Source organism: Hyperolius riggenbachi, chromosome 2 (assembly GCF_040937935.1).
Source record: "Hyperolius riggenbachi isolate aHypRig1 chromosome 2, aHypRig1.pri, whole genome shotgun sequence".
NCBI classification, from domain to species: Eukaryota; Metazoa; Chordata; class Amphibia; order Anura; family Hyperoliidae; genus Hyperolius; species Hyperolius riggenbachi.
Window position 1 is genome coordinate 540,078,941 of NC_090647.1, and position 25,402 is coordinate 540,104,342.

General features: G+C 51.6%; 58 pseudogenes; all 58 read left to right on the top strand.

Moving 5' to 3' along the window:
• Positions 1 to 15: 15 nt before the first annotated feature.
• Positions 16 to 134, top strand: LOC137551627 (5S ribosomal RNA; annotated as a pseudogene).
• A 72-nt stretch (positions 135 to 206) lies between these two features.
• LOC137549654 (5S ribosomal RNA) lies at positions 207 to 325 on the top strand (annotated as a pseudogene).
• Positions 326 to 591: 266 nt separating this feature from the next.
• LOC137554458 (5S ribosomal RNA) lies at positions 592 to 710 on the top strand (annotated as a pseudogene).
• An 83-nt stretch (positions 711 to 793) lies between these two features.
• On the top strand, positions 794 to 912 carry LOC137551828 (5S ribosomal RNA; annotated as a pseudogene).
• A 72-nt stretch (positions 913 to 984) lies between these two features.
• Positions 985 to 1,103, top strand: LOC137549794 (5S ribosomal RNA; annotated as a pseudogene).
• A 66-nt stretch (positions 1,104 to 1,169) lies between these two features.
• Positions 1,170 to 1,288, top strand: LOC137554105 (5S ribosomal RNA; annotated as a pseudogene).
• Positions 1,289 to 1,372: 84 nt separating this feature from the next.
• On the top strand, positions 1,373 to 1,491 carry LOC137553761 (5S ribosomal RNA; annotated as a pseudogene).
• Positions 1,492 to 1,574: 83 nt separating this feature from the next.
• Positions 1,575 to 1,693, top strand: LOC137554239 (5S ribosomal RNA; annotated as a pseudogene).
• An 83-nt stretch (positions 1,694 to 1,776) lies between these two features.
• On the top strand, positions 1,777 to 1,895 carry LOC137553703 (5S ribosomal RNA; annotated as a pseudogene).
• Positions 1,896 to 1,977: 82 nt separating this feature from the next.
• Positions 1,978 to 2,096, top strand: LOC137553436 (5S ribosomal RNA; annotated as a pseudogene).
• A 72-nt stretch (positions 2,097 to 2,168) lies between these two features.
• LOC137554560 (5S ribosomal RNA) lies at positions 2,169 to 2,287 on the top strand (annotated as a pseudogene).
• Positions 2,288 to 2,370: 83 nt separating this feature from the next.
• LOC137554196 (5S ribosomal RNA) lies at positions 2,371 to 2,489 on the top strand (annotated as a pseudogene).
• An 83-nt stretch (positions 2,490 to 2,572) lies between these two features.
• LOC137549177 (5S ribosomal RNA) lies at positions 2,573 to 2,691 on the top strand (annotated as a pseudogene).
• An 83-nt stretch (positions 2,692 to 2,774) lies between these two features.
• LOC137550932 (5S ribosomal RNA) lies at positions 2,775 to 2,893 on the top strand (annotated as a pseudogene).
• Positions 2,894 to 3,005: 112 nt separating this feature from the next.
• Positions 3,006 to 3,124, top strand: LOC137552327 (5S ribosomal RNA; annotated as a pseudogene).
• Positions 3,125 to 3,409: 285 nt separating this feature from the next.
• Positions 3,410 to 3,528, top strand: LOC137553267 (5S ribosomal RNA; annotated as a pseudogene).
• An 83-nt stretch (positions 3,529 to 3,611) lies between these two features.
• Positions 3,612 to 3,730, top strand: LOC137554328 (5S ribosomal RNA; annotated as a pseudogene).
• Positions 3,731 to 3,813: 83 nt separating this feature from the next.
• Positions 3,814 to 3,932, top strand: LOC137547622 (5S ribosomal RNA; annotated as a pseudogene).
• An 83-nt stretch (positions 3,933 to 4,015) lies between these two features.
• LOC137552064 (5S ribosomal RNA) lies at positions 4,016 to 4,134 on the top strand (annotated as a pseudogene).
• A 285-nt stretch (positions 4,135 to 4,419) lies between these two features.
• On the top strand, positions 4,420 to 4,538 carry LOC137554316 (5S ribosomal RNA; annotated as a pseudogene).
• Positions 4,539 to 4,621: 83 nt separating this feature from the next.
• On the top strand, positions 4,622 to 4,740 carry LOC137553985 (5S ribosomal RNA; annotated as a pseudogene).
• Positions 4,741 to 4,823: 83 nt separating this feature from the next.
• Positions 4,824 to 4,942, top strand: LOC137554530 (5S ribosomal RNA; annotated as a pseudogene).
• Positions 4,943 to 5,024: 82 nt separating this feature from the next.
• Positions 5,025 to 5,143, top strand: LOC137553578 (5S ribosomal RNA; annotated as a pseudogene).
• Positions 5,144 to 5,225: 82 nt separating this feature from the next.
• LOC137549406 (5S ribosomal RNA) lies at positions 5,226 to 5,344 on the top strand (annotated as a pseudogene).
• An 83-nt stretch (positions 5,345 to 5,427) lies between these two features.
• On the top strand, positions 5,428 to 5,546 carry LOC137551833 (5S ribosomal RNA; annotated as a pseudogene).
• A 285-nt stretch (positions 5,547 to 5,831) lies between these two features.
• On the top strand, positions 5,832 to 5,950 carry LOC137553268 (5S ribosomal RNA; annotated as a pseudogene).
• An 83-nt stretch (positions 5,951 to 6,033) lies between these two features.
• LOC137554464 (5S ribosomal RNA) lies at positions 6,034 to 6,152 on the top strand (annotated as a pseudogene).
• An 82-nt stretch (positions 6,153 to 6,234) lies between these two features.
• Positions 6,235 to 6,353, top strand: LOC137558236 (5S ribosomal RNA; annotated as a pseudogene).
• An 83-nt stretch (positions 6,354 to 6,436) lies between these two features.
• Positions 6,437 to 6,555, top strand: LOC137552961 (5S ribosomal RNA; annotated as a pseudogene).
• Positions 6,556 to 6,638: 83 nt separating this feature from the next.
• On the top strand, positions 6,639 to 6,757 carry LOC137552459 (5S ribosomal RNA; annotated as a pseudogene).
• Positions 6,758 to 6,840: 83 nt separating this feature from the next.
• On the top strand, positions 6,841 to 6,959 carry LOC137551373 (5S ribosomal RNA; annotated as a pseudogene).
• Positions 6,960 to 7,041: 82 nt separating this feature from the next.
• On the top strand, positions 7,042 to 7,160 carry LOC137552065 (5S ribosomal RNA; annotated as a pseudogene).
• An 83-nt stretch (positions 7,161 to 7,243) lies between these two features.
• On the top strand, positions 7,244 to 7,362 carry LOC137552887 (5S ribosomal RNA; annotated as a pseudogene).
• An 83-nt stretch (positions 7,363 to 7,445) lies between these two features.
• On the top strand, positions 7,446 to 7,564 carry LOC137553269 (5S ribosomal RNA; annotated as a pseudogene).
• Positions 7,565 to 7,647: 83 nt separating this feature from the next.
• Positions 7,648 to 7,766, top strand: LOC137554129 (5S ribosomal RNA; annotated as a pseudogene).
• An 83-nt stretch (positions 7,767 to 7,849) lies between these two features.
• LOC137553272 (5S ribosomal RNA) lies at positions 7,850 to 7,968 on the top strand (annotated as a pseudogene).
• Positions 7,969 to 8,050: 82 nt separating this feature from the next.
• LOC137554376 (5S ribosomal RNA) lies at positions 8,051 to 8,169 on the top strand (annotated as a pseudogene).
• Positions 8,170 to 8,252: 83 nt separating this feature from the next.
• On the top strand, positions 8,253 to 8,371 carry LOC137553580 (5S ribosomal RNA; annotated as a pseudogene).
• Positions 8,372 to 8,453: 82 nt separating this feature from the next.
• LOC137553431 (5S ribosomal RNA) lies at positions 8,454 to 8,572 on the top strand (annotated as a pseudogene).
• Positions 8,573 to 8,655: 83 nt separating this feature from the next.
• LOC137558889 (5S ribosomal RNA) lies at positions 8,656 to 8,774 on the top strand (annotated as a pseudogene).
• Positions 8,775 to 8,857: 83 nt separating this feature from the next.
• On the top strand, positions 8,858 to 8,976 carry LOC137547977 (5S ribosomal RNA; annotated as a pseudogene).
• An 83-nt stretch (positions 8,977 to 9,059) lies between these two features.
• On the top strand, positions 9,060 to 9,178 carry LOC137553143 (5S ribosomal RNA; annotated as a pseudogene).
• An 83-nt stretch (positions 9,179 to 9,261) lies between these two features.
• Positions 9,262 to 9,380, top strand: LOC137554274 (5S ribosomal RNA; annotated as a pseudogene).
• An 83-nt stretch (positions 9,381 to 9,463) lies between these two features.
• Positions 9,464 to 9,582, top strand: LOC137549114 (5S ribosomal RNA; annotated as a pseudogene).
• Positions 9,583 to 9,665: 83 nt separating this feature from the next.
• On the top strand, positions 9,666 to 9,784 carry LOC137553626 (5S ribosomal RNA; annotated as a pseudogene).
• An 83-nt stretch (positions 9,785 to 9,867) lies between these two features.
• Positions 9,868 to 9,986, top strand: LOC137551849 (5S ribosomal RNA; annotated as a pseudogene).
• Positions 9,987 to 10,069: 83 nt separating this feature from the next.
• On the top strand, positions 10,070 to 10,188 carry LOC137554588 (5S ribosomal RNA; annotated as a pseudogene).
• Positions 10,189 to 10,270: 82 nt separating this feature from the next.
• On the top strand, positions 10,271 to 10,389 carry LOC137554377 (5S ribosomal RNA; annotated as a pseudogene).
• Positions 10,390 to 10,472: 83 nt separating this feature from the next.
• On the top strand, positions 10,473 to 10,591 carry LOC137553581 (5S ribosomal RNA; annotated as a pseudogene).
• An 82-nt stretch (positions 10,592 to 10,673) lies between these two features.
• On the top strand, positions 10,674 to 10,792 carry LOC137553432 (5S ribosomal RNA; annotated as a pseudogene).
• An 83-nt stretch (positions 10,793 to 10,875) lies between these two features.
• Positions 10,876 to 10,994, top strand: LOC137558890 (5S ribosomal RNA; annotated as a pseudogene).
• Positions 10,995 to 11,077: 83 nt separating this feature from the next.
• Positions 11,078 to 11,196, top strand: LOC137557512 (5S ribosomal RNA; annotated as a pseudogene).
• An 83-nt stretch (positions 11,197 to 11,279) lies between these two features.
• Positions 11,280 to 11,398, top strand: LOC137553144 (5S ribosomal RNA; annotated as a pseudogene).
• An 83-nt stretch (positions 11,399 to 11,481) lies between these two features.
• On the top strand, positions 11,482 to 11,600 carry LOC137554276 (5S ribosomal RNA; annotated as a pseudogene).
• Positions 11,601 to 11,683: 83 nt separating this feature from the next.
• LOC137549115 (5S ribosomal RNA) lies at positions 11,684 to 11,802 on the top strand (annotated as a pseudogene).
• An 83-nt stretch (positions 11,803 to 11,885) lies between these two features.
• On the top strand, positions 11,886 to 12,004 carry LOC137553627 (5S ribosomal RNA; annotated as a pseudogene).
• An 83-nt stretch (positions 12,005 to 12,087) lies between these two features.
• Positions 12,088 to 12,206, top strand: LOC137551851 (5S ribosomal RNA; annotated as a pseudogene).
• An 83-nt stretch (positions 12,207 to 12,289) lies between these two features.
• On the top strand, positions 12,290 to 12,408 carry LOC137553880 (5S ribosomal RNA; annotated as a pseudogene).
• The last annotated feature ends 12,994 nt before the right edge of the window (positions 12,409 to 25,402 follow it).

Genomic DNA, 25,402 nt, shown 5'->3' on the forward strand with positions numbered 1-25,402 from the left:
GGCACCTTGGAGCTTTCCTGCGGCCACACTAAGCCGAAAGCGCCCGCTCTCTTCAGATCGCGGAAGCTAAGCGGCTTCAGGCCTGGTTAGTAGCTGCATGGGAGACTGGCTGTGAACCCCAGGTGCTGCATGTGTTTTTTAGGGTTTGAGGCCCAATGGCTATGAGCACGCGTGGGAAGCCTCACCTTCAAGGCGCCTTGGAGTTTGTCTGCGGCCACACTAAGGCGAAAGCGCCCGCTCTCGTCAGATCGCGGAAGCTAAGCGGCTTCAGGCCTGGTTAGTAGCTGCATGGGAGACCGGCTGTGAACCCCAGGTGCTGCAGGTGTATTTTTGGATTTAAAGGCCCAATGGCTATGAGCACGCGTGGGAAGCCTCACCTTCAAGGCGCCGGAACGGCGCCTTGGAGTTTGCCAGCGGCTACACTAAGCCGAAAGCGCCCGCTCTCGTCGGATCGCGGAAGCTAAGCGGCTTCAGGCCTGAATAGTAGCTGCATGGGAGACCGGCTGTGTGCTGCAGGTGTTTTTTTGGGTTTGAGGCCCAATGGCTATGAGCACGCGTGGGAAGCCTCACCTTCAAGGCGCCTTGGAGTTTTTCTGTGGCCACACTAAGACGAAAGGGCCCGCTCTCGTCAGATTGCGGAAGCTAAGCGGCTTCAGGCCTGGTTAGTAGCTGCATGGGAGACTGGCTGTGAACCCCAGGTGCTGCAGGTGTTTTTTTGGGTTTGAGGCCCAATGGCTATGAGCACGCGTGGGAAGCCTCACCTTCAAGACGCCGGAACGGCGCTTTGGAGTTCGCCTGCGGCCACACTAAGCCAAAAGCGCCCGCTCTCGTCAGGTTGTGGAAGCTAAGCGGCTTTAGGCCTGGTTAGTAGCTGCATGGGAGACCGGCTGTGAACTCCAGGTGCTGCAGGCATTTTTTTGGGTTTGAGGCCCAATGGCTATGAGCACGCGTGGGAAGCCTCACCTTCAAGGCGCCTTGGAGTTTGCCTGCGGCCACACTAAGGCGAATGCGCCCGCTCTCGTCAGATCGCGGAAGCTAAGCGGCTTCAGGCCTGAATAGTAGCTGTATGGGAGACCGGCTGTGAACTCCAGGTGCTGCAGGTGTTTTTTTGGGTTTGAGGCCCAATGGCTATGAGCACGCGTGGTAAGCCTCACGGCGCCTTGGAGTTTGCCTGTGGCCACACTAAGCCGAAAGCGCCCGCTCTCATCATATCGTGGAAGCTAAGCGGCTTAAGGCCTGGTTAGTAGCTGCATTGGAGACCGGCTGTGAACCCCAGGTGCTGCAGGTGGTTTTTTTGGGTTTGAGGCCCAATGGCTATGAGCACGCGTGGGAAGCCTCACCTTCAAGGCGCCGAAATGGCGCCTTGGAGTTTTCCTGCGGCCACACTAAGCCGAAAGCGCCCACTCTCGTCAGATTGCGGAAGCTGAGCGGCTTCAGGCCTGGTTAGTAGCTGCATGGGAGACCGGCTGTGAACCCCAGGTGCTGCAGGTGTTTTTTTGGGTTTGAGGCCCAATGGCTATGAGCACGCGTGGGAAGCCTCACCTTCAAGGCGCCGGAATGGCGCATTGGAGTTTGCCTGCGGCCACACTAAGCCGAAAGGGCCTGCTCTCGTCAGATTGTGGAAGCTAAGTGGTTTCAGGCCTGGTTAGTAGCTGCATGGGAGACCGGCTGTGAACCCCAGGTGCTGCAGGCGTTTTTTTGGGTTTGAGGCCCAATGGCTATGAGCACGCGTGGGAAGCCTCACCTTCAAGGCGCCGGAACGGCGGCTTGGAGTTTGCCTGCGTCCACACTAAGCCAAAAGCGCCCGCTCTCGTCAGAGCGTGGAAGCTAAGCGGCTTCAGGCCTGGTTAGTAGCTGCATGGGAGACTGGCTGTGAACCCCAGGTGCTGCAGGCGTTTTTTGGGTTTGAGGCCCAATGGCTATGAGCACGCGTGGGAAGCCTCACCTTCAAGGCGCCGGAACGGCGCCTTGGAGTTTGCCTGCGGTCACACTAAGCCGAAAGCGCCCGCTCTCGACAGATCGTAGAAACTAAGCGGCTTCAGGCCTGGTTAGTAGTTGCATGGGAGACCGGCTGTGAACCCCAGGTGCTGCAGGCGTTTTTTTGGGTTTGAGGCCCAATGGCTATGAGCACGCGTGGGAAGCCTCACCTTCAAGGCGCCTTGGAGTTTCCCTGTGGCCACACTAAGCCGAAAGGGCCCGCTCTCGTCAGATTGCGGAAGCTAAGCGGCTTCAGGCCTGGTTAGTAGCTGCATGGGAGAATGGCTGTGAACCCCAGGTGCTGCAGGTGTTTTTTTGGGTTTGAGGCCCAATGGCTATGAGCACGCGTGGGAAGCCTCACCTTCAAGGCGCCGGAACGGCGCCTTGGAGTTTGCCTGCGGCCACACTAAGCTGAAAGCGCCAGCTATCGTCAGATCGTGGAAGCTAAGCGGCTTCAGGCCTGGTTAGTAGCTGCATGGGAGACTGGCTGTGAACCCCAGGTGCTGCAGGCGTTTTTTTGGGTTTGAGGCCCAATGGCTATGAGTACGCGTGGGAAGCCTCACCTTCAAGACGCCGGAACGGCGCCTTGGAGTTTGCCTGCGGCCACACTAAGCCGAAAGCGCCCGCTCTCGTCAGATCGCGGAAGCTAAGCGGCTTCAGGCCTGGTTAGTAGCTGCAGGGGAGACTGGCTGTGAACCCCAGGTGCTGCAGGCGTTTTTTTGGGTTTGAGGCCCAATGGCTATGAGCACGCGTGGGAAGCCTCACCTTCAAGGCGCCGGAACGGCACCTTGGAGTTTTCCTGCGGCCACACTAAGCCGAAAGCGCCCGCTCTCGTCAGATCGCGGAAGCTAAGCGGCTTCAGGCCTGGTTAGTAGCTGCATGGGAGACTGGCTGTGAACCCCAGGTGCTGCAAGCGTTTTTTAGGGTTTGAGGCCCATTGGCACATTTTTTTGGGTTTGAGGCCCAATGGCTATGAGCACGCGTGGGAAGCCTCACCTTCAAGGCTCCAGAACGGCGCTTTGGAGACTGCCTGCGGCCACACTAAGCCGAAAGCGCCCGCTCTTGTCAGGTCGCGGAAGCTAAGCGGCTTCAGGCCTGGTTAGTAGCTGCATGGGAGACTGGCTGTGAACCCCAGGTGCTGCAGGTGTTTTTTTGGGTTTGAGGCCCAATGGCTATGAGCACGCGTGGGAAGCCTCACCTTCAAGGCGCCGGAACGGCGCCTTAGAGTTTGCCTGCGGCCACACTAAGCCGAAAGCGCCTGCTCTTGTCAGATTGCGGAAGCTAAGCTGCTTCAGGCCTGGTTAGTAGCTGCATGGGAGACTGGTTGTGACCCCCAGGTGCTGCAGGTGTTTTTTTGGGTTTGAGGCCCAATGGCTATGAGCACGCGTGGGAAGCCTCACCTTCAAGGCGCCGGAACGGCGCCTTGGAGACTGCCTGCGGCCACACTAAGCCGAAAGCGCCCGCTCTTGTCAGATCGCGGAAGCTAAGCGGCTTCAGGCCTTGTTAGTAGCTGCATGGGAGACTGGCTGTGAACCCCAGGTGCTGCAGGTGTTTTTTTGGGTTTGAGGCCCAATGGCTATGAGCACGCGTGGGAAGCCTCACCTTCAAGGCGCCGGAACGACGGCTTGGAGTTTACCTGCTGCCACACTAAGCCGAAAGCGCCCACTCTTGGCAGATCGTGGAAGCTAAGCGGCTTCAGGCCTGGTTAGTAGCTGCATGGGAGACTGGCTGTGAACCCCAGGTGCTGCAGGCGTTTTTTTGGGTTTGAGGCCCAATGGCTATGAGCACGCGTGGGAAGCCTCACCTTCAAGGTGCCGGAACGGCGCTTTGGAGTTTGCCTGCGGCTACACTAAGCCGAAAGCGCCCGCTCTCGTCAGATTGCGGAAGCTAAGCGGCTTCAGGCCTGGTTAGTAGCTGCATGGGAGACCTGCTGTGAACCCCAGGTGCTGCAGGCGTTTTTTTGGGTTTGAGGCCCAATGGCTATGAGCACGCGTGGGAAGCCTCACCTTCAAGGCTCCGGAACGGCGCTTTGGAGACTGCCTGCGGCCACACTAAGCCGAAAGCGCCCGCTCTTGTCAGATCGCGGAAGCTAAGCGGCTTCAGGCCTTGTTAGTAGCTGCATGGGAGACCGGCTGTGAACCCCAGGTGCTGCAGGTGTTTTTTTGGGTTTGAGGCCCAATGGCTATGAGCACGCGTGGGAAGCCTCACCTTCAAGGCGCCGGAACGGCGCCTTAGAGTTTGCCTGCGGCCACACTAAGCCGAAAGCGCCTGCTCTTGTCAGATTGCGGAAGCTAAGCTGCTTCAGGCCTGGTTAGTAGCTGCATGGGAGACTGGTTGTGACCCCCAGGTGCTGCAGGTGTTTTTTTGGGTTTGAGGCCCAATGGCTATGAGCACGCGTGGGAAGCCTCACCTTCAAGGCGCCGGAACGGCGCCTTGGAGACTGCCTGCGGCCACACTAAGCCGAAAGCGCCCACTCTTGTCAGATCGCGGAAGCTAAGCGGCTTCAGGCCTTGTTAGTAGCTGCATGGGAGACTGGCTGTGAACCCCAGGTGCTGCAGGTGTTTTTTTGGGTTTGAGGCCCAATGGCTATGAGCACGCGTGGGAAGCCTCACCTTCAAGGCGCCGGAACGACGGCTTGGAGTTTACCTGCTGCCACACTAAGCCGAAAGCGCCCACTCTTGGCAGATCGTGGAAGCTAAGCGGCTTCAGGCCTGGTTAGTAGCTGCATGGGAGACTGGCTGTGAACCCCAGGTGCTGCAGGTGTATTTTTGGGTTTGAGGCCCAATGGCTATGAGCACGCGTGGGAAGCCTCACCTTCAAGACTCCGGAACGGCGCCTTGGAGTTTTCCTGCGGCCACACTAAGCCGAAAGCGCCCGCTCTTGTCAGATTGTGGAATCTAAGCAGCTTCAGGCCTGGTTAGTAGCTGCATGGGAGACCGGCTGTGAACCCCAGGTGCTGCAGGCGTTTTTTGGGTTTGAGGCCCAATGGCTATGAGCACGCGTGGGAAGCCTCACCTTCAAGGCGCCGGAACGGCGCCTTGGAGTTTGCCTGCGGCCACACTAAGCCGAAAGCGCCTGCTCTCATCAGATTGTGGAATCAAAGCGGCTTCAGGCCTGGTTAGTAGCTGCATGGGAGACCGGCTGTGAACCCCAGGTGCTGCAGGCGTTTTTTGGGTTTGAGGCCCAATGTTTATGAGCACGCGTGGGAAGCCTCACCTTCAAGTCGCCGGAACGGCGCATTGGAGTTTTCCTGCGGCCACACTAAGCTGAAAGCGCCCGCTCTCGTCAGATCGCGGAAGCTAAGCGGCTTCAGGCCTGGTTAGTAGCTGCATGGGAGACCGGCTGTGAACCCCAGGAGCTGCAGGCGTTTTTTTGGGTTTGAGGCCCAATGGCTATGGGCACGCGTGGGAAGCCTCACCTTCAAGGCGCCGGAACGGCGCTTTGGAGTTTGCCTGCGGCCACACTAAACCGAAAGTGCCCGCTCTCGTCAGATCGCGGAAGCTAAGTGGCTTCAGGCCTGGTTAGTAGCTGCATGGGAGACCGGCTGTGAACCCCAGGAGCTGCAGGCGTTTTTTTGGGTTTGAGGCCCAATGGCTATGAGCACGCGTGGTAAGCCTCACCTTCAAGGCGCCGGAACGGTGCCTTAGAGTTAGCCTGCGGCCACACTAAGCTGAAAGCGCCTGCCCTTGTCAGATTGTGGAAGCTAAGCTGCTTCAGGCCTGGTTAGTAGCTGCATGGGAGACTGGTTGTGAACCCCAGGTGCTGCAGGAGTTTTTTTGGGTTTGAGGCCCAATGGCTATGAGCACGCGTGGGAAGCCTCACCTTCAAGGCGCCGGAACGGCGCCTTGTAGACTGCCTGCGGCCACACTAAGCCGAAAGCGCCCGCTCTTGTCAGATCGCGGAAGCTAAGCGGCTTCAGGCCTTGTTAGTAGCTGCATGGGAGACTGGCTGTGAACCCCAGGTGCTGCAGGTGTTTTTTTGGGTTTGAGGCCCAATGGCTATGAGCACGCATGGGAAGCCTCACCTTCAAGACGCCGGAACGGCGCCTTGGAGTTTTCCTGCGGCCACACTAAGCCGAAAGCGCCCGCTCTCGTCAGATTGTGGAATCTAAGCGGCTTCAGGCCTGGTTAGTAGCTGCATCGGAGACCGGCTGTGAACCCCAGGTGCTGCAGGCGTTTTTTGGGTTTGAGGCCCAATGGCTATGAGCACGCGTGGGAAGCCTCACCTTCAAGGCGCCGGAACGGCGCCTTGGAGTTTGCCTGCGGCCACACTAAGCCGAAAGCGCCCGCTCTCGTCAGATTGCGGAAGCTAAGCGGCTTCAGGCCTGGTTAGTAGCTGCATGGGAGACCTGCTGTGAACCCCAGGTGCTGCAGGCGTTTTTTTGGGTTTGAGGCCCAATGGCTATGAGCACGCGTGGGAAGCCTCACCTTCAAGGCTCCGGAACGGCGCTTTGGAGTTTTCCTGCGGCCACACTAAGCCGAAAGCGCCTGCTCTCGTCAGATCGCGGAAGCTAAGCGGCTTCAGGCCTGGTTAGTAGCTGCATGGGAGACCGGCTGTGATCCCCAGGAGCTGCAGGCGTTTTTTTGGGTTTGAGGCCCAATGGCTATGAGCACGCGTGGGAAGCCTCACCTTCAAGGTGCCGGAACGGCGCTTTGGAGTTTTCCTGCGGCCACACTAAGCCGAAAGCGCCCGCTCTCGTCAGATTGCGGAAGCTAAGCGGCTTCAGGGCTGGTTAGTAGCTGCATGGGAGACCTGCTGTGAACCCCAGGTGCTGCAGGCGTTTTTTTGGGTTTGAGGCCCAATGGCTATGAGCACGCGTGGGAAGCCTCACCTTCAAGGCTCCGGAACGGCGCTTTGGAGTTTTCCTGCGGCCACACTAAGCCGAAAGCGCCTGCTCTCGTCAGATCGCGGAAGCTAAGCGGCTTCAGGCCTGGTTAGTAGCTGCATGGGAGACTGGCTGTGAACCCCAGGTGCTGCGGGCGTTTTTTGGGTTTGAGGCCCAATGGCTATGAGCACGCGTGGGAAGCCTCACCTTCAAGGCGCCGGAACGGCGCCTTGGAGACTGCCTGCGGCCACACTAAGCCGAAAGCGCCCGCTCTTGTCAGATCGCGGAAGCTAAGCGGCTTCAGGCCTTGTTAGTAGCTGCATGGGAGACCGGCTGTGAACCCCAGGTGCTGCAGGTGTTTTTTTGGGTTTGAGGCCCAATGGCTATGAGCACGCGTGGTAAGCCTCACCTTCAAGGCGCCGGAACGGCTCCTTGGAGTTTTCCTGCGGCCACACTAAGCCAAAAGCTCCTGCTCTCGTCAGATCGCTGAAGCTAAGCGGCTTCAGGCCTGGTTAGTAGCTGCATGGGAGACTGGCTGTGAACCCCAGGTGCTGCAGGTGTTTTTTTGGGTTTGAGGCCCAATGGCTATGAGCACGCGTGGGAAGCCTCACCTTCAAGGAGCCGGAACGGCGCCTTGGAGACTGCCTGCGGCCACACTAAGCCGAAAGCGCCCGCTCTTGTCAGATCGCGGAAGCTAAGCGGCTTCAGGCCTTGTTAGTAGCTGCATGGGAGACTGGCTGTGAACCCCAGGTGCTGCAGGTGTTTTTTTGGGTTTGAGGCCCAATGGCTATGAGCACGCGTGGGAAGCCTCACCTTCAAGGCGCCGGAACGGCGCCTTGGAGTTTACCTGCTGCCACACTAAGCCGAAAGCGCCCACTCTTGTCAGATTGTGGAAGCTAAGCGGTTTCAGGCCTGGTTAGTAGCTGCATGGGAGACTGGCTGTGAACCCCAGGTGCTGCAGGTGTATTTTTGGGTTTGAGGCCCAATGGCTATGAGCACGCGTGGGAAGCCTCACCTTCAAGACGCCGGAACGGCGCCTTGGAGTTTTCCTGCGGCCACACTAAGCCGAAAGCGCCCGCTCTCGTCAGATTGTGGAATCTAAGCGGCTTCAGGCCTGGTTAGTAGCTGCATGGGAGACCGGCTGTGAACCCCAGGTGCTGCAGGCGTTTTTTGGGTTTGAGGCCCAATGGCTATGAGCACGCGTGGGAAGCCTCACCTTCAAGGCGCCGGAACGGCGCCTTGGAGTTTGCCTGCGGTCACACTATGCTGAAAGCGCCTTCTCTCGTCAGATCGCGGAAGCTAAGCGGCTTCAGGCCTGGTTAGTAGCTGCATGGGAGACCGGCTGTGATCCCCAGGTGCTGCAGGCGTTTTTTTGGGTTTGAGGCCCAATGGCTATGAGCACGCGTGGGAAGCCTCACCTTCAAGGCGCCGGAACGGCGCCTTGGAGTTTGCCTGCGGCCACACTAAGCCGAAAGCGCCTGCTCTCATCAGATTGTGGAATCAAAGCGGCTTCAGGCCTGGTTAGTAGCTGCATGGGAGACCGGCTGTGAACCCCAGGTGCTGCAGGCGTTTTTTGGGTTTGAGGCCCAATGTTTATGAGCACGCGTGGGAAGCCTCACCTTCAAGTCGCCGGAACGGCGCATTAGAGTTTTCCTGTGGCCACACTAAGCTGAAAGCGCCCGCTATCGTCAGATCGCGGAAGCTAAGCGGCTTCAGGCCTGGTTAGTAGCTGCATGGGAGACCGGCTGTGAACCCCAGGAGCTGCAGGCGTTTTTTTGGGTTTGAGGCCCAATGGCTATGAGCACGCGTGGGAAGCCTCACCTTCAAGGCGCCGGAACGGCGCTTTGGAGTTTGCCTGCGGCCACACTAAGCCGAAAGTGCCCGCTCTCATCAGATCGCGGAAGCTAAGTGGCTTCAGGCCTGGTTAGTAGCTGCATGGGAGACCGGCTGTGAACCCCAGGTGCTGCAGGCGTTTTTTTGGGTTTGAGGCCCAATGGCTATGAGCACGCATGGGAAGCCTCACCTTCAAGGCGCCGGAACGGCGCCTTGGAGTTTGCCTGCGGCCACACTAAGCCGAAAGCGCCCGCTCTCGTCAGATCGCGGAAGCTAAGCGGCTTCAGGCCTGGTTAGTAGCTGCATGGGAGACTGGCTGTGAACCCCAGGTGCTGCAGGTGTTTTTTTGGGTTTGAGGCCCAATGGCTATGAGCACGCGTGGGAAGCCTCACCTTCAAGGCGCCGGAACGGCGCCTTGGAGTTTGCCTGCGGCCACACTAAGCCGAAAGCGCCCGCTCTTGTCAGATCGCGGAAGCTAAGTGGCTTCAGGCCTTGTTAGTAGCTGCATGGGAGACCGGCTGTGAACCCCAGGTGCTGCAGGTGTTTTTTTGGGTTTGAGGCCCAATGGCTATGAGCACGCGTGGTAAGCCTCACCTTCAAGGCGCCGGAACGGCTCCTTAGAGTTTGCCTGCGGCCACACTAAGCCGAAAGCGCCCACTCTCGTCAGATTGCTGAAGCTAAGCGGCTTCAGACCTGGTTAGTAGCTGCATGGGAGACTGGTTGTGAACCCCAGGTGCTGCAGGCGTTTTTTTGGGTTTGAGGCCCAATGGCTATGAGCACGCGTGGGAAGCCTCACCTTCAAGGCGCCGGAACGGCACGTTCGAGTTTGCCTGCGGCCACACTAAGCCGAAAGCGCCCGCTCTCGTCAGATCGCGGAAGCTAAGCGGCTTCAGGCCTGGTTAGTAGCTGCATGGGAGACTGGCTGTGAACCTCAGGTGCTGCAGGTGTTTTTTTGGGTTTGAGGCTCAATGGCTATGAGCACGCGTGGGAAGCCTCACCTTCAAGGCGCTGGAACGGCGGCTTGGAGTTTGGCTGCGGCCACACTAAGCCGAAAGCGCCCGTTCTCGTCAGATCGTGGAAGCTAAGCGGCTTCAGGCCTGTTTAGTAGCTGCATGGGAGACCGGCTGTGAACCCCAGGTACTGCAGGTGTTTTTTTGGGTTTGAGGCCCAATGGCTATGAGCACGCGTGGGAAGCCTCACCTTCAAGGCGCCGGAACGGCGCCTTGGAGTTTGCCTGCGGCCACACTAAGCCGTAAGTGCCCGCTCTCGTCTGATCGTGGAAGCTAAGCGGCTTCAGGCCTGGTTAGTAGCTGCATGGGATACCGGCTGTGAACCCCAGGAGCTGCAGGCATTTTTTTGGGTTTGAGGCCCAATGGCTATGAGCACGCGTGGGAAGCCTCACCTTCAAGGTGCCGGAACAGCGCCTTGGAGTTTGCCTGCAGCCACACAAAACCAAAAGCGCCCGCTCTCGTCAGATTGTGGAATCTAAGCGGCTTCAGGCCTGGTTAGTAGCTGCATGGGAGACCGGCTGTGAACCCCAGGTGCTGCAGGCGTTTTTTGGGTTTGAGGCCCAATGGCTATGAGCACGCGTGGGAAGCCTAACCTTCAAGGCGCCGGAACGGCGCCTTGGAGTTTGCCTGCGGTCACACTATGCTGAAAGCGCCTTCTCTCGTCAGATCGCGGAAGCTAAGCGGCTTCAGGCCTGGTTAGTAGCTGCATGGGAGACCGGCTGTGATCCCCAGGTGCTGCAGGCGTTTTTTTGGGTTTGAGGCCCAATGGCTATGAGCACGCGTGGGAAGCCTCACCTTCAAGGCGCCGGAACGGCGCCTTGGAGTTTGCCTGCGGCCACACTAAGCCGAAAGCGCCTGCTCTCATCAGATTGTGGAATCAAAGCGGCTTCAGGCCTGGTTAGTAGCTGCATGGGAGACCGGCTGTGAACCCCAGGTGCTGCAGGCGTTTTTTGGGTTTGAGGCCCAATGTTTATGAGCACGCGTGGGAAGCCTCACCTTCAAGTCGCCGGAACGGCGCATTAGAGTTTTCCTGTGGCCACACTAAGCTGAAAGCGCCCGCTATCGTCAGATCGCGGAAGCTAAGCGGCTTCAGGCCTGGTTAGTAGCTGCATGGGAGACCGGCTGTGAACCCCAGGAGCTGCAGGCGTTTTTTTGGGTTTGAGGCCCAATGGCTATGAGCACGCGTGGGAAGCCTCACCTTCAAGGCGCCGGAACGGCGCTTTGGAGTTTGCCTGCGGCCACACTAAGCCGAAAGTGCCCGCTCTCATCAGATCGCGGAAGCTAAGTGGCTTCAGGCCTGGTTAGTAGCTGCATGGGAGACCGGCTGTGAACCCCAGGTGCTGCAGGCGTTTTTTTGGGTTTGAGGCCCAATGGCTATGAGCACGCATGGGAAGCCTCACCTTCAAGGCGCCGGAACGGCGCCTTGGAGTTTGCCTGCGGCCACACTAAGCCGAAAGCGCCCGCTCTCGTCAGATCGCGGAAGCTAAGCGGCTTCAGGCCTGGTTAGTAGCTGCATGGGAGACCGGCTGTGAACCCCAGGTGCTGCAGGTGTTTTTTTGGGTTTGAGGCCCAATGGCTATGAGCACGCGTGGGAAGCCTCACCTTCAAGGCGCCGGAACGGCGCCTTGGAGTTTGCCTGCGGCCACACTAAGCCGAAAGCGCCCGCTCTTGTCAGATCGCGGAAGCTAAGTGGCTTCAGGCCTTGTTAGTAGCTGCATGGGAGACCGGCTGTGAACCCCAGGTGCTGCAGGTGTTTTTTTGGGTTTGAGGCCCAATGGCTATGAGCACGCGTGGTAAGCCTCACCTTCAAGGCGCCGGAACGGCTCCTTAGAGTTTGCCTGCGGCCACACTAAGCCGAAAGCGCCCACTCTCGTCAGATTGCTGAAGCTAAGCGGCTTCAGACCTGGTTAGTAGCTGCATGGGAGACTGGTTGTGAACCCCAGGTGCTGCAGGCGTTTTTTTGGGTTTGAGGCCCAATGGCTATGAGCACGCGTGGGAAGCCTCACCTTCAAGGCGCCGGAACGGCACGTTCGAGTTTGCCTGCGGCCACACTAAGCCGAAAGCGCCCGCTCTCGTCAGATCGCGGAAGCTAAGCGGCTTCAGGCCTGGTTAGTAGCTGCATGGGAGACTGGCTGTGAACCTCAGGTGCTGCAGGTGTTTTTTTGGGTTTGAGGCTCAATGGCTATGAGCACGCGTGGGAAGCCTCACCTTCAAGGCGCTGGAACGGCGGCTTGGAGTTTGGCTGCGGCCACACTAAGCCGAAAGCGCCCGTTCTCGTCAGATCGTGGAAGCTAAGCGGCTTCAGGCCTGTTTAGTAGCTGCATGGGAGACCGGCTGTGAACCCCAGGTACTGCAGGTGTTTTTTTGGGTTTGAGGCCCAATGGCTATGAGCACGCGTGGGAAGCCTCACCTTCAAGGCGCCGGAACGGCGCCTTGGAGTTTGCCTGCGGCCACACTAAGCCGTAAGTGCCCGCTCTCGTCTGATCGTGGAAGCTAAGCGGCTTCAGGCCTGGTTAGTAGCTGCATGGGATACCGGCTGTGAACCCCAGGAGCTGCAGGCATTTTTTTGGGTTTGAGGCCCAATGGCTATGAGCACGCGTGGGAAGCCTCACCTTCAAGGTGCCGGAACAGCGCCTTGGAGTTTGCCTGCAGCCACACAAAACCAAAAGCGCCCGCTCTCGTCAGATCGTGGAAGCTAAGCGGCTTCAGGCCTGGTTAGTAGCTGCATGGGAGACCGGCTGTGAACCCCAGGTGCTGCAGGTGTTTTTTTGGGTTTGAGGCCCAATGGCTATGAGCACGCGTTGGAAGCCTCACCTTCAAGGCGCCTTGCACCACGCGTTATAGCTGCAGTGCACCCCCCAAAAAAGCGCCCCTCGATCTCATGTGTAGGTGCCCTCAATATAGGTTGCCAAGCATAGGTGCCCCCAGTATAGGAAGTCAGTTGAAGGTCTGCATCCCCCCCATAGGTAGCCAGGTGTAGGTTCCTCCAGTATAAGTAGCCATGTGTTGGTGCCCTCAGTAAAGGTAGCCAGCTATAGGTGCCCCCAGTATAGGAAATCAGGTGTAGATGCCCTCAGTATAGGTAACCAGCTATTAGGCGCCCCCCTTGGAAGCCGGCGACCTGAGCGACCGCTCTGGTCGCACAGGTCAAAAGCCGGCTATGGGTTAGTAGGTATGGGGCCTTCAGTATAGGTAGGTAGGTATTTGGTCCTCAGTATAGGTAGGTATGGTGTCCCCAGTATAGGTAGTTAGGTAGGTAATGGGGCTTTCTGTATAGGTAGGTAGGTATGGGGCTTTCAGTATAGGTAGGTAGGTATAGGGGCTTTCAGTATAGGTAGGTAGGTATGGGGTCCTCTGTATAGGTAGGCGGGTATAGGTATGGGGCTTTCAGTATAGGTAGAGGGGCTTTCAGTATAGGTAGAGAGGCTTTCAGTATAGGTAGGTAGGTATGAGGCTTTCAGTATAGGTAGGTAGGTATAGGGGCTTTCAATATAGGTAGGTAGGCATGGCGCTTTCAGTATAGGTAGGTAGGTATGGGGTCCTCAGTATAGGTAGGTAGGTATGGGGATTTCAGTACAGGTAGGTAGGTATGGGGCTTTCAGTATAAGTAGGTAGGTATGGGGCTTTCAGTATAGGTAGGTAGGTATGGGGCTTTCAGTATAGGTAGGTAGATATGGGGGCTTTCAGTATAAGTAGGTAGGTATGGGGCTTTCAGTATAGGTAGGTAGGTATAGAGGCTTTCAGTATAGGTAGGTAGGTATGGGGCTTTCAGTATAGGTAGGTAGGTATAGGGGCTTTCAGTATAAGTAGGTAGGTATAGGGGCTTTCAGTATAAGTAGATAGGTATGGGGCTTTCAGTATAGGTAGGTAGGTATGGGGTCCTCAGTATAGGTAGGTAGGTATGGGGCTTTCAGTATAGGTAGATAGGTATGGGGCTTTCAGTATAGGTAGGTAGGTATAGAGGCTTTCAGTATAGGTAGGTATGGGGCTTTCAGTATAGGTAGGTAGGTATAGGGGCTTTCAGTATAAGTAGGTAGGTATAGGGGCTTTCAGTATAAGTAGATAGGTATGGGGCTTTCAGTATAGGTAGGTAGGTATGGGGTCCTCAGTATAGGTAGGTAGGTATGGGGCTTTCAGTATAGGTAGATGGGTATGGGGCTTTCAGTATAGGTAGGTAGGTAGGTATAGAGGCTTTCAGTATAGGTAGGTAGGTATGGGGCTTTCAGTATAGGTAGGTAGGTATGGGGCTTTCAGTATAGGTAGGTAGGTATAGAGGCTTTCAGTATAGGTAGGTAGGTATGGGGCTTTCAGTATAGGTAGGTAGGTATAGGGGCTTTCAGTATAGGTAGGTAGGTATAGGGGCTTTCAGTATAAGTAGATAGGTATGGGGCTTTCAGTATAGGTAGGTAGGTATGGGGTCCTCAGTATAGGTAGGTAGGTATGTGGTCCTCAGTATAGGTAGGTAGGTATGGGGCTTTCAGTATAGATAGATAGGTATAGGTATGGGGCTTTCAGTATAGGTAGGTAGGTATGGGGCTTTTAGTATAGGTAGGTAGGTATGGGGTCCTCAGTATAGGTGGGTAGGTATGGGGCTTTCAGTATAGGTAGGTAGGTATGGGGTTTTCATTATAGGTAGAGGGGCTTTCAGTATAGGTAATGGGGCTTTCAGTATAGGTAGGTAGGTATGGGGCTTTCTGTAGAGGTAGGTATTGTACCATGTATGGGCACCATAAGGCGGCAAAAAGTCTAGAACCGGCCCTGATAGTACCTGACCAGTCTAGTGATTTGTACCATCCATGTCATCACCACTGATAATTATTATAGTTCTTACTAATCAGCATGGTGGCCCAGTAATAGTGGCTAGGGGTCTAGTTCAGAGATAAGAGGTGAGTGGACTCACTGCGCGCGGCACGCCGAAAAATGGGCGTGGTCATGCAGCAGAATGTGGGCGTGGTCATGGGTAGGGCTAAATATACATGACCTTAGAAGTAGTGTAAAAGGTCTGCCGGGGAAGTTTGAGCTCTGCGGTAGTGTATCCCCCAAAAATAGATGAAATCTGACAGCATTTCACCAAAAATACATGTAATCTGGCAGAGGTTCCTACAAAATACAGATAATATGGCAGTGGTTCCTCTAAAATAGACATAATCTGGCAGCAGCAGTTCCCCCAACAAACACATAATCTGGAAGCAGTTCCCCAAAATACACGTGTCACCCAAAATACATGTAATGTGGCAGCAGTGGTCCCCCAACATACACAATATGGCAGCGGTTCCCCAAAATACACGTAATCTGGCAGCAGCGGTTCCCCAAAAATGCAGATCTGACAGCAGTTCACCCAAAATAGGTGTCCCCAGTATAAGTAGCCATGTGTATAGTTGTCCCCAGAATAGGGAGCCAGGTGTATAGATGTCCCCAGAATAGGTGGCCAGGTGTATAGATGTCCCCAGAATAGGTGACCCGGTGTATAGATGTCCCCAGAATAGGTGGCCAGGTGTATAGATGCCCCCAGAATAGGTAGCCAGGTCTATAGGTGTCCCCAGTATATGTAGCCAGGTGTATAGGTGTCCCCAGTATATGTAGCCAGGTGTATAGGTGTCCCCAGTATAAGTAGCCATGTGTATAGTTGTCCCCAGAATAGGGAGCCAGGTGTATAGATGTTCCCAGAATAGATAGCCAGGTGTATAGATGTCCCCAGAATAGGTGGCCAGGTGTATAGATGTCGCCAGAATAGGTAGCCAGGTCTATAGGTGTCCCCAGTATATGTAGCCAGGTGTATAGGTGTCCCCAGTATATGTAGCATGGTGTATAGGTGTCCCCAGTATAACCAGGTCTATAGGTGTCCTCAGTATATGTAGCCAGGTGTATAGGTGTCCCCAGTATAGCCAGGTCTATAGGTGTCCCCAGTATATGTAGCCAGGTGTCCAAGAAGAAGGGGTGGCAGCGCAGTGAAGGGGGAGCGGTGGACACAGCAGTGGGGAAGGGGGGACATCTCCCCACCTTACCTCACCTTGGGGCTTCCCCTCCCTCCCTCTCCCCTCCAGAACTAAACATTTGTGGCGGCTGGCAGCAGGCATCAGCGAGACTAACCTCCTTCTCGTTCCTGCGCGAGTTGAAGCTCTGCATTGTCGCTAGTCTGGTCTGGTCTAGACCAGAGCAGCGTAATGCAGAACTTCTTCTGGCTCTTGGAATGAGGATGAGTTAAGTCCTGCCCACTGATGCCCACTGCCGCAAATGTTTAGTTCTGGAGGGGTGAGCGAGAGAGGGGGAGACCTAAGGTGAGGGAAGGGGGGGGAGATGTCCCCCCTTCCCCACCGCTGTGCCCACCGCTCTCCCTTCACTGCGCTGTCTCCCCTCCACATGCTAGGGTGGACGACACCCACTCTCCGAAAAAAGTAGGTGGACGTCGTCCACCCGTGTTCACGCAGGACTCGACCCCTGATAGTGGCCCAAATGATCCTTACCCTTCGCTGTACTGCTTATAGAAGATAGGGATTTTGTGGACAGTCTGTACTGTATAGACCGTACTGTTGCTATGGCTGCATTGACAAATGGGGTAACATTCAATTACAAACATTTAATTACAAATCAGCACTAATATACATTAACCATTTCAGCCCGCAGGGATTTTTTACCTTATGCATCAGAGCAATTTTCACCTCCCATTCATTCGCTAATAACTTTATCACTACTTATCACAATTTATTGATCTATTTCTTGTTTTTTCCGCCACTAATTAGGCTTTCTTTGGGTGGTACATTTTGCTAAGAATTATTTTTTATAAATGCATTTTAACAGGATTAATAAGTAAAAAAATTGCAAAAATTCATTATTTCTCAGTTTTCGGCCATTATAGCTTTAAAATAATCCATGCTACCATAATTTTCATCATAAAACTTTTTATTAAAGGTATGTTTATATACAACATATGCGTGTCATATCATACCAACATACGGTTACATAGATCAAGCTGATTGCATAACATACATCGGTTGTCTATAGTCTGGTAGAAATTACATACTTGTCTAGCTGGGTATAAACAGTATAGCGATCTCTCTGGCATTAACATGACCCATAGGGTTGTCAGAGAGAGCTATTGATTTGTTGACAGTCTGGCGGGTATAATGAACAAGCGTACACCCCTGCCAGCTCAAAAGCTGAGTATATATTTCTATTGAAGTGTGAATTCTGATTACTGTATTCTCCCTTTGTATGAGTGATAGTATCTAACTATACAAGTGGCATACATTTGCTTAGTATAATTCAACCTTATTCCTAGGATAATGCTGCCATAATTAAAACCTATGTATTTTATTTGCCCGTTTGTCTCGGTTATGACACCATTTCAATTTTGTCCCTATCACAATGTATGGCACCAATATTTTATTTGGAAATAAAGGTGCATTTTTTCCGTTTTGCGCCCATCACTATTTACAAGCTTATAATTTAAAAAATGTTCGTAGTATACCCCCTTCAAATGCATATTTAAAAAGTTCAGACCCTTAGGTAACTATTTATGTCTTTTTTTTTTTTATTGTAATTTTTTTTCCATTAAAAATTTTATTTGGGTAATATTTTGGTGTGGGAAATAAACAGGTAATTTTTTCATGTTATTATATGTGTAAATTGTAATGTAAAAATATGTAGATGTAGTTTTACTGAGTTTTTTTTCCCCTCCTTGTGCTTCTCGCTAAGCGGGAGCACAAGAGGGACACGGAAAATTGCACGTGCAGAAAGACTGAAGCCTCTAGTAAGAGCGCTTCGGTGTTTCTGCTGGGGACACGGATTGGGGATCACGAACCCATTCACTGATCCCAGGGCTACCGGGGGACAGCACGGGGGCACGGGGGCGCGCCCGCGATCACGTGCGGGAGCGCGCTGAAGCGCGGCACCGCAGCAGAGCAGCTGCCCGGACGTGAGCTTCACGTCCGGGCAGCAGAAATGGTTAAAGAAAATGCAGGGAGTTTTAAACCATGCCAAAAAAAAAACATATTTTGATTGAGATGGTTTAATTATAATTAATAAGTCTTGTTCACACTATGAGCACTTTGAGCTTTTTTTTAAAGGGCTGGTGTTTTTTAAAAGTGCTTTAAGGCCTCTTGCACACTACATGCAATTTCAATTTTTTATAAAATCCGATTTTTGTTTCCGATTAAAAACTCAAAAATCAGATCGTATAAAAAAAATAAATAAACACTTTTGCATCCAGGTGAAATCGGAATCGCAAATAGTAAATGTAAATTGGAATCGCAAATCAGATTTGCAGTCTGCAGGGGGCCTAAAAACGCTTGTGTAATGAATTCCAATGTTATTGTTCTCACATGAGCGATGAGCTTTCTTTCCAATTGCAAACACGGTGTAATGATCGCTGCTGCAGCAGCTATTACTGGAAGTAGTAGTGCTGCAGCTCAGGCAGTTCTGATCTATTTCCATGCAAGCTGCATAGCTTTGTCTGTCTTTCCCTGCTGTCAGCTTGTGACTGATTATCATTCACCTGTGTGGGAATCTGCATGTCTGCTCCCATTGGATGACCTCAGTATAAAGATCTGCTTCCTGCAGGGTTTCCTTGGGTTTTCATAGCTTCAGTGTAAGCCAGTCTTGCTGTCGCTTTAGCCCCCGATCGTGTTTCTTGTTATAAAGATACTTTGCTGGTCTTTGCATCATATATTGGTTCATTGCCAATATATATGCATACCAGCACGTTTATTATTTTCCTTGTATTTGTGTTACGTTAATACATCAGTGTCGCTGATGTATACGTACACGAACTGTTTATATCCTGTGTGCAGTTAGTCAGCTTTCCAGCACGTTTTGGTAGGTTGCGCGTACCGTGACCACCCGTGCTGAGGTAGTTACCCTGCTCCTGGTTCTGTTTGTGGATTGCGTTCATCTCTGCGAAGAGATAACGAATCCTTCTGAATCCTGTTCTGTTACTGTTTGTGGATTGCGTTCATCTCTGCGAAGAGATAACGAATCCTTCTGAATCCTGTTCTGTTACTGTTTGTGGATTGCGTTCATCTCTGCGAAGAGATAGCGAATCCTTCTGAGTCCTGTTCCCTGTATTACTCCAGTCCTAGTCAGCGTTCCTGCTTATGTCATATATCGGTTCATTGCCGATATATACATATGTTAGTCAGACGTTACAAATAGTTTCATTGATAGCTGTAATTGTAATACGCTAGAAAAACATACTTATTGTATATTTATCTGTGTTACGTTCATCTATCTCGATCCTGCTATTTCCTGTCTATCCTGTCCTGTCTTTGTGAGGCACGCCATCGCCGCATCGCATTGGCTGCCTCATTCCAGTCTGTCTGGTTTTGGACGCTTGCTGTCGCTAAGTAGCCGCTAGCTAGCAAGCGTTCATTCTGTCTACCTGTCCTGATCTCCTCAGTTCTGGTTTGTGCGCTCAGCGCTACTTTGCGCTGAGACGTTATAACGAAAGCATTGTTTGTGGCTGTCAGATCTGCACCGGCTCTGTGCGCCACAATCTCCTATTGGAGTCAGTCCTCCCCTCCACTATACTAGGGATAGCCTGTTTCCTGGTGCTAGTGTGTGTACCTCCTCCACGCCAGCTCATGCGTTGCATGCTGACTGTGGAGAATACACCACCAAGCGTTACATTATGAAAACCCCATTACCAATCCCCATTGTGGGGGGGATTCCCAGAAAGTATGACACTGTTAATTATGGTTCCTGTTCCTTTAAGAAATTTGAAGAACTTAGCTCTGAAACAGAAAATGAGTTTTTCTCTGAATGTGCCAGGTTCCTGACCAATCCTGATCTCCAAGCGACTCCTGTTTCAACCTGGGCACTCCAACTAAGTTATATTTTGTTTAAAGGGGAATTATTCCAGTGGGCATTTGATGTTCTCAATCATTCCGATTTGAAAGATAGACCGCTGGAATTTCTAGCGTTTGTGATCCATAACTGGTTGCGCATAGATCCATTGCCTTTTCCTCTTAATGAACTCCTGGCAGCAGGCCAATCAGCTGCTCCTTCAATTGCTTGCAAGAATGAGCAGCAAGCAGAAAGTGTTACTGATAATTTTCCTGCAGCTTTGAATAAATCACCAAAAACCGCAAGGTCAAAGGCAAAACGCAAACGTTCTAAGAAACGTGTCCAATCTGCAGAATCGTTATCCTTAGCGACTGAGACCTATAATGAGATTCTGCCATTAACAGATAATGAAATGCAATTGTCTTTCAGGGGAGTTAAATGGACTTATGAAACTACTAATGAACTTTCCTCCCTGGCTAGGGAAAATAAAGATTTTTGTTTAAAAGAATTATCTGAGTATGATTATGATGAGATATTACAGAGTATTGAACAAATCAACTTATTTGTGAACCAAGGGAAGTTTGCATACACTACAGTTCAACACTTGCTACAGGTATTGGAGATTCTTAAGAATAAGGAATCTGCCAATCACCTGCTAATTAACCCTATACATGTGCCTGCCACAATCATATCTGCAGACTGTGATCAGCCTAAATGTTTCGCTGTTAAGTATGCATGGGATCCTCCATTCGAGAGGGGAGAGATGGAAGCCCTGGTCTGTGAATGGAAGAATGATTCAAGTTCATTTTGTCAATTTTACAGTGCAAAAAGTGAAATGGTATTGAACGCATGCATTAAGTCAGCCTATAACCTAATAGAGGCTGGTGTGTGTAGGTATGACTGTGTGGCTCCCTTGATTGATGTGTGGGAACTGATTTTGGATGATTTTTATGTGACTCCGAATTCGCAAATTTGGCGTTCTGACCCGCCTGCTTCAGCACCTTTGGCTGATTCAGCAGGTGATTCGGAGCTCTTTTTGTGTGAAATTGAAGTTCCTGCAATTCCACCCTGTACCATGGATAACTCAGTGTTACTTCCCAGTAAAACAGAAGCCACTGATACATTCTTAACCTTGCCCTGCGCAAATTTCTCAGCAGAGAATCCAGAGGTCCTGCTGACTTCCGAGTCCAGCCTAGCCAGTACTCATGACTCTTTGTTTAGTGAAACAGACACCAGAAAAATCTTGCCTGTCTCTGCAAACACTTCTGCAGAAATTACCTGTGTTAATAAAGTTCAACTCCTGTCTGATCCAGCAGATGCCAATAGATGCACTACATCAGTTTCCGAGTCCCAGCAATCCTGTCTAGTAAACTCAGAACCCCAGCATCTGAATTTTCCAATTTTACAAATGAATGGTGATTCAGATGCGCAAACATTGTGTCTTGATCTTCCTGTTTCTACACCTCGCTCTAGTTTCGTGAATAGCTCAGAGCATCTGCTATGTGAACCTGAAATCGCAGAATTATTACCTTGTTCAGAAAATTTTCCAATAAATTTGCCCTGTACCATGAATTGTGCAGTAGATCTCTCCAATGAAACTCAGGTCACAGAATCATTATGCTGTCCAGCAGGTGCTTCCATGGTTTTGCCCTGCAATATGGACTGTTCAGTGATCCTGTCCAGTGAAGCTGTGGTCGCAGAGTCTTATGCTTCACCCAGTACTTTGGATACTTTAAACCCTCTAGCAGAGGAGGCTGAAGCACTGCTTACCTCAGTTGGTGTTGCAGTAATATTCACTTGTCTAGCAGCTGTTTTGGAATTACAGTCTGCTCTAATAAAACTTGATGAATTTCTGCCCAGCAAAGCAGAAGCCATTGAAATATTGTCCTCGTCAGCAAGTGTGTCAGATACCTTGTCCTGTACACAGTCTGATTTAACCAATGTTGTTGAGTCCCTCTCCAGTGTTGTAACAGCCGAGGAACTCCAGCCCTGTCCTCTGAATGTTTCAGAAGTCTTGCCCTGTAACATGGATAATTCTGATTCTCTGGTCAAAATAATAGAAATCTCAGAATTTCAGTCCGGTCTGATGAGTGTTCCTGAAACCCAGCCCTGTATCCTGAAAGATTCTGGTTCTCTGGCCGCTGTGGCAGAGGTTCCAGAGTCCCCTTCCTGTCCAGGGAATTCCTCAGTTTTGCCTAGTCCAGTGGGGGCTGCTGCAATACTGACTTGTTCTGCAGCGCCTCATGAGCTCCAATCCAGTGTATTAAATGAGTCTCTGTCCAGTCCAGAGGTAGTTGTGGAGTCCCTGTCTGGTTCAGTGCATACATCAGAAGATTTGTCCTGTCTTGTTAGTGCCCCTGAATCTGATTTGTTACTGACTTTGCTGGAATCAGCGACATCTAAGTCTGATCCAGCATTCTCGTGTAAAAGTCCAGTAGTTGCGAAGTTTAGTCATGATGATTTTTTTTTGGCCGGTCCTGGTTTTGGTCCTGTCTTGGCTGACCCTGAGGCTCACAGTTCCTTGACATGCCCAGAGGTTTCTCTTGTGCCGGTGTGCCCAGATGTTCTTTGTGTGCCAGAATGCCCAAGTGTGTCTAAGGTGTTAGCGTGCTCTGATGCTTCCTTGGTGGGAACACGTTCTGATGTTGCCAGTCTGCCTGCATGCCCAGAGATGGTTCTGGTCCCTGAAAGCCCTGATATTGATGTTTGTCCTTGTGGCCCTGACTCGGGAATTGCCCTAGGTTCCATAGGGGTTCTTGATGGTTCTCCATGTGAGCCTAAGGGGCATTCTGACCTATGGGGATCTCTTTGGAGCTTCAAGGTGTTCTGGGAGGTCTCTGAGAAAACTTGTCCTGGTGCCTTGGACTGGTTCAACAGTGGGTTTTGTGTTGGTAAAGACAGTACCGGTGGGCATTGCAAAGGCTTTGGCGTTTCTGAACGGTTCCTGGAAGGCGGTGGGTATCGCTCAGGGAGTTTCGGAGGGCTTTCTTCTGGAAATCATGGTTCTGATGGGTGTCACACTGGGGCTTGTAGTACTGATGGGCATGGTTCTGTAGGTTCTGGTTCTGATGGGTCCAGTCTTGTGGGGACTGATTCTGGAATTCGGTCTTGCCGGGCTGTCCCGGTCATCATGAATTATCAGTCAGACTGTTTTGTTGGGAATTTCAGTTTTGAAAAGCGTCTGGAATCCGCTTTTAAAGGCGGGGGTACTGTAATGATCGCTGCTGCAGCAGCTATTACTGGAAGTAGTAGTGCTGCAGCTCAGGCAGTTCTGATCTATTTCCATGCAAGCTGCATAGCTTTGTCTGTCTTTCCCTGCTGTCAGCTTGTGACTGATTATCATTCACCTGTGTGGGAATCTGCATGTCTGCTCCCATTGGATGACCTCAGTATAAAGATCTGCTTCCTGCAGGGTTTCCTTGGGTTTTCGTAGCTTCAGTGTAAGCCAGTCTTGCTGTCGCTTTAGCCCCCGATCGTGTTTCTTGTTATAAAGATACTTTGCTGGTCTTTGCATCATATATTGGTTCATTGCCAATATATATGCATACCAGCACGTTTATTATTTTCCTTGTATTTGTGTTACGTTAATACATCAGTGTCGCTGATGTATACGTACACGAACTGTTTATATCCTGTGTGCAGTTAGTCAGCTTTCCAGCACGTTTTGGTAGGTTGCGCGTACCGTGACCACCCATGCTGAGGTAGTTACCCTGCTCCTGGTTCTGTTTGTGGATTGCGTTCATCTCTGCGAAGAGATAACGAATCCTTCTGAATCCTGTTCTGTTACTGTTTGTGGATTGCGTTCATCTCTGCGAAGAGATAACGAATCCTTCTGAATCCTGTTCTGTTACTGTTTGTGGATTGCGTTCATCTCTGCGAAGAGATAGCGAATCCTTCTGAGTCCTGTTCCCTGTATTACTCCAGTCCTAGTCAGCGTTCCTGCTTATGTCATATATCGGTTCATTGCCAATATATACATATGTTAGTCAGACGTTACAAATAGTTTCATTGATAGCTGTAATTGTAATACGCTAGGAAAACATACTTATTGTATATTTATCTGTGTTACGTTCATCTATCTCGATCCTGCTATTTCCTGTCTATCCTGTCCTGTCTTTGTGAGGCACGCCATCGCCGCATCGCATTGGCTGCCTCATTCCAGTCTGTCTGGTTTTGGACGCTTGCTGTCGCTAAGTAGCCGCTAGCTAGCAAGCGTTCATTCTGTCTACCTGTCCTGATCTCCTCAGTTCTGGTTTGTGCGCTCAGCGCTACTTTGCGCTGAGACGTTATAACGAAAGCATTGTTTGTGGCTGTCAGATCTGCACTGGCTCTGTGCGCCACAATCTCCTATTGGAGTCAGTCCTCCCCTCCACTATACTAGGGATAGCCTGTTTCCTTGTGCTAGTGTGTGTACCTCCTCCACGCCAGCTCATGCGTTGCATGCTGACTGTGGAGAATACACCACCAAGCGTTACACACGGCTCCTGCACCATTTTCTGAGCGTTTGCGCTTCAATGGAAGGTATAGGACAATTGCTTTTCAAGAAAATCTACTTTACAATACATTCAGTTCCAGGTTAAAGAGGTAGTCTTCACACAAAAAATCGCAAATCGAACACCAAAAGCGCTTGGCAAAAACGCAAATTGCACAAAAAACACCTCTAAAATCGCTAACAAAAGTGCTTGCAAAAGTGTTAGCACTTGCGATTTATAATGTGTACTAAGCCTAAAAGACATAAATACGCCTCTCATTTTCTGCGTTTTCTATTTTTCTCGTACCTCCACCAGATAAACGGTTTTTGAGAAGAAGACAGCATTTCTGTTGAGTAAATAAGGGATTGATTCACTATCACTATAGCTCCCCTTACTACATGCTTAGCGTGCCTTATCAGAGTTAACATGCCTTATCAGAGTTAACGTGCCTTATCAGAGTAACATAGTGCCATTCTTAACCCCGGACACGACCAAACTGCTCATCCATGCCCTCATCATCTCCCGCCTTGATTACTGTAACTCACTCCTTTCTGGCCTCCCCCTGAAACGCACTGCCCCCCTTCAATCAGTGATGAACGCGGCTGCAAGACTCATCCATTCTTCAGACAGGAATATATACAAAAGATTTACATAAACAAAGTAAAAATTACAAAAAGACACACAACAAGACAGTTTGCTCATAAACAAAATAAAAACTGGAATAAAACGTTACCAGCATACAGATCAGAGTGTTGTTTGCTAGGAGCCCGCGGTTCCGACCAGTAGCCTGGGCACTTCTAGCGTGTTGCTAGCTCCTGGGGAAGTACGAGTGCTGAGTCCCCTCAGCTGATTTTTTATAGGAAGACCGGTAGCCTGGGGATAATCAATATCCAGAAATAATTTAATTTTCCCAGATGATGACACCATGGTCTGTAATCCTCGCTTGCTGTGTCATGCAAATTTCAACGGTTTCCTGTGCCTGTCTCCAGACTCTACATGAATTGTATATTCAGAACAACAGGTAGCTGTTTACATGTATAGACTTCAAAGTGATGCAACCATTTTCAGCCCAACTCTTTGGGTATTGGTAATTGTCTAATTAAGACTGGCAGCAGATCAGATTGGCAAAAGTACAGAACCGTTAGGCAAAGTGTAGTCAGAGGATCAAGCACAAGTCAAACACAGTATATCAATAAGTAATAATAATAAGCTAGCTAGTGTGGAATTCCCGGGGTCCTGCCGGTTCAAAGCACACAAGGATCTGACTAAGGTCTGAAGCCTTCACTGCGAAGTGTTAGCTAGAGCAGACAGTGAGCAAGTGTCAGCACAGCTCTTAAATAGCCTGGGTAAGCAGGCAACCACGCCCCTAAGCCACTCGGCCAATCAGGCACTGGAGGTGGAGCCATACTTGTCAGCTGAGTAGGGCGTCGCTGTCAGCGCATGTGTCCACCCTCATTTGCAGTCTGAGAATCATGCGGCCGGATCTCTGCATGAGCGCTGCTGAC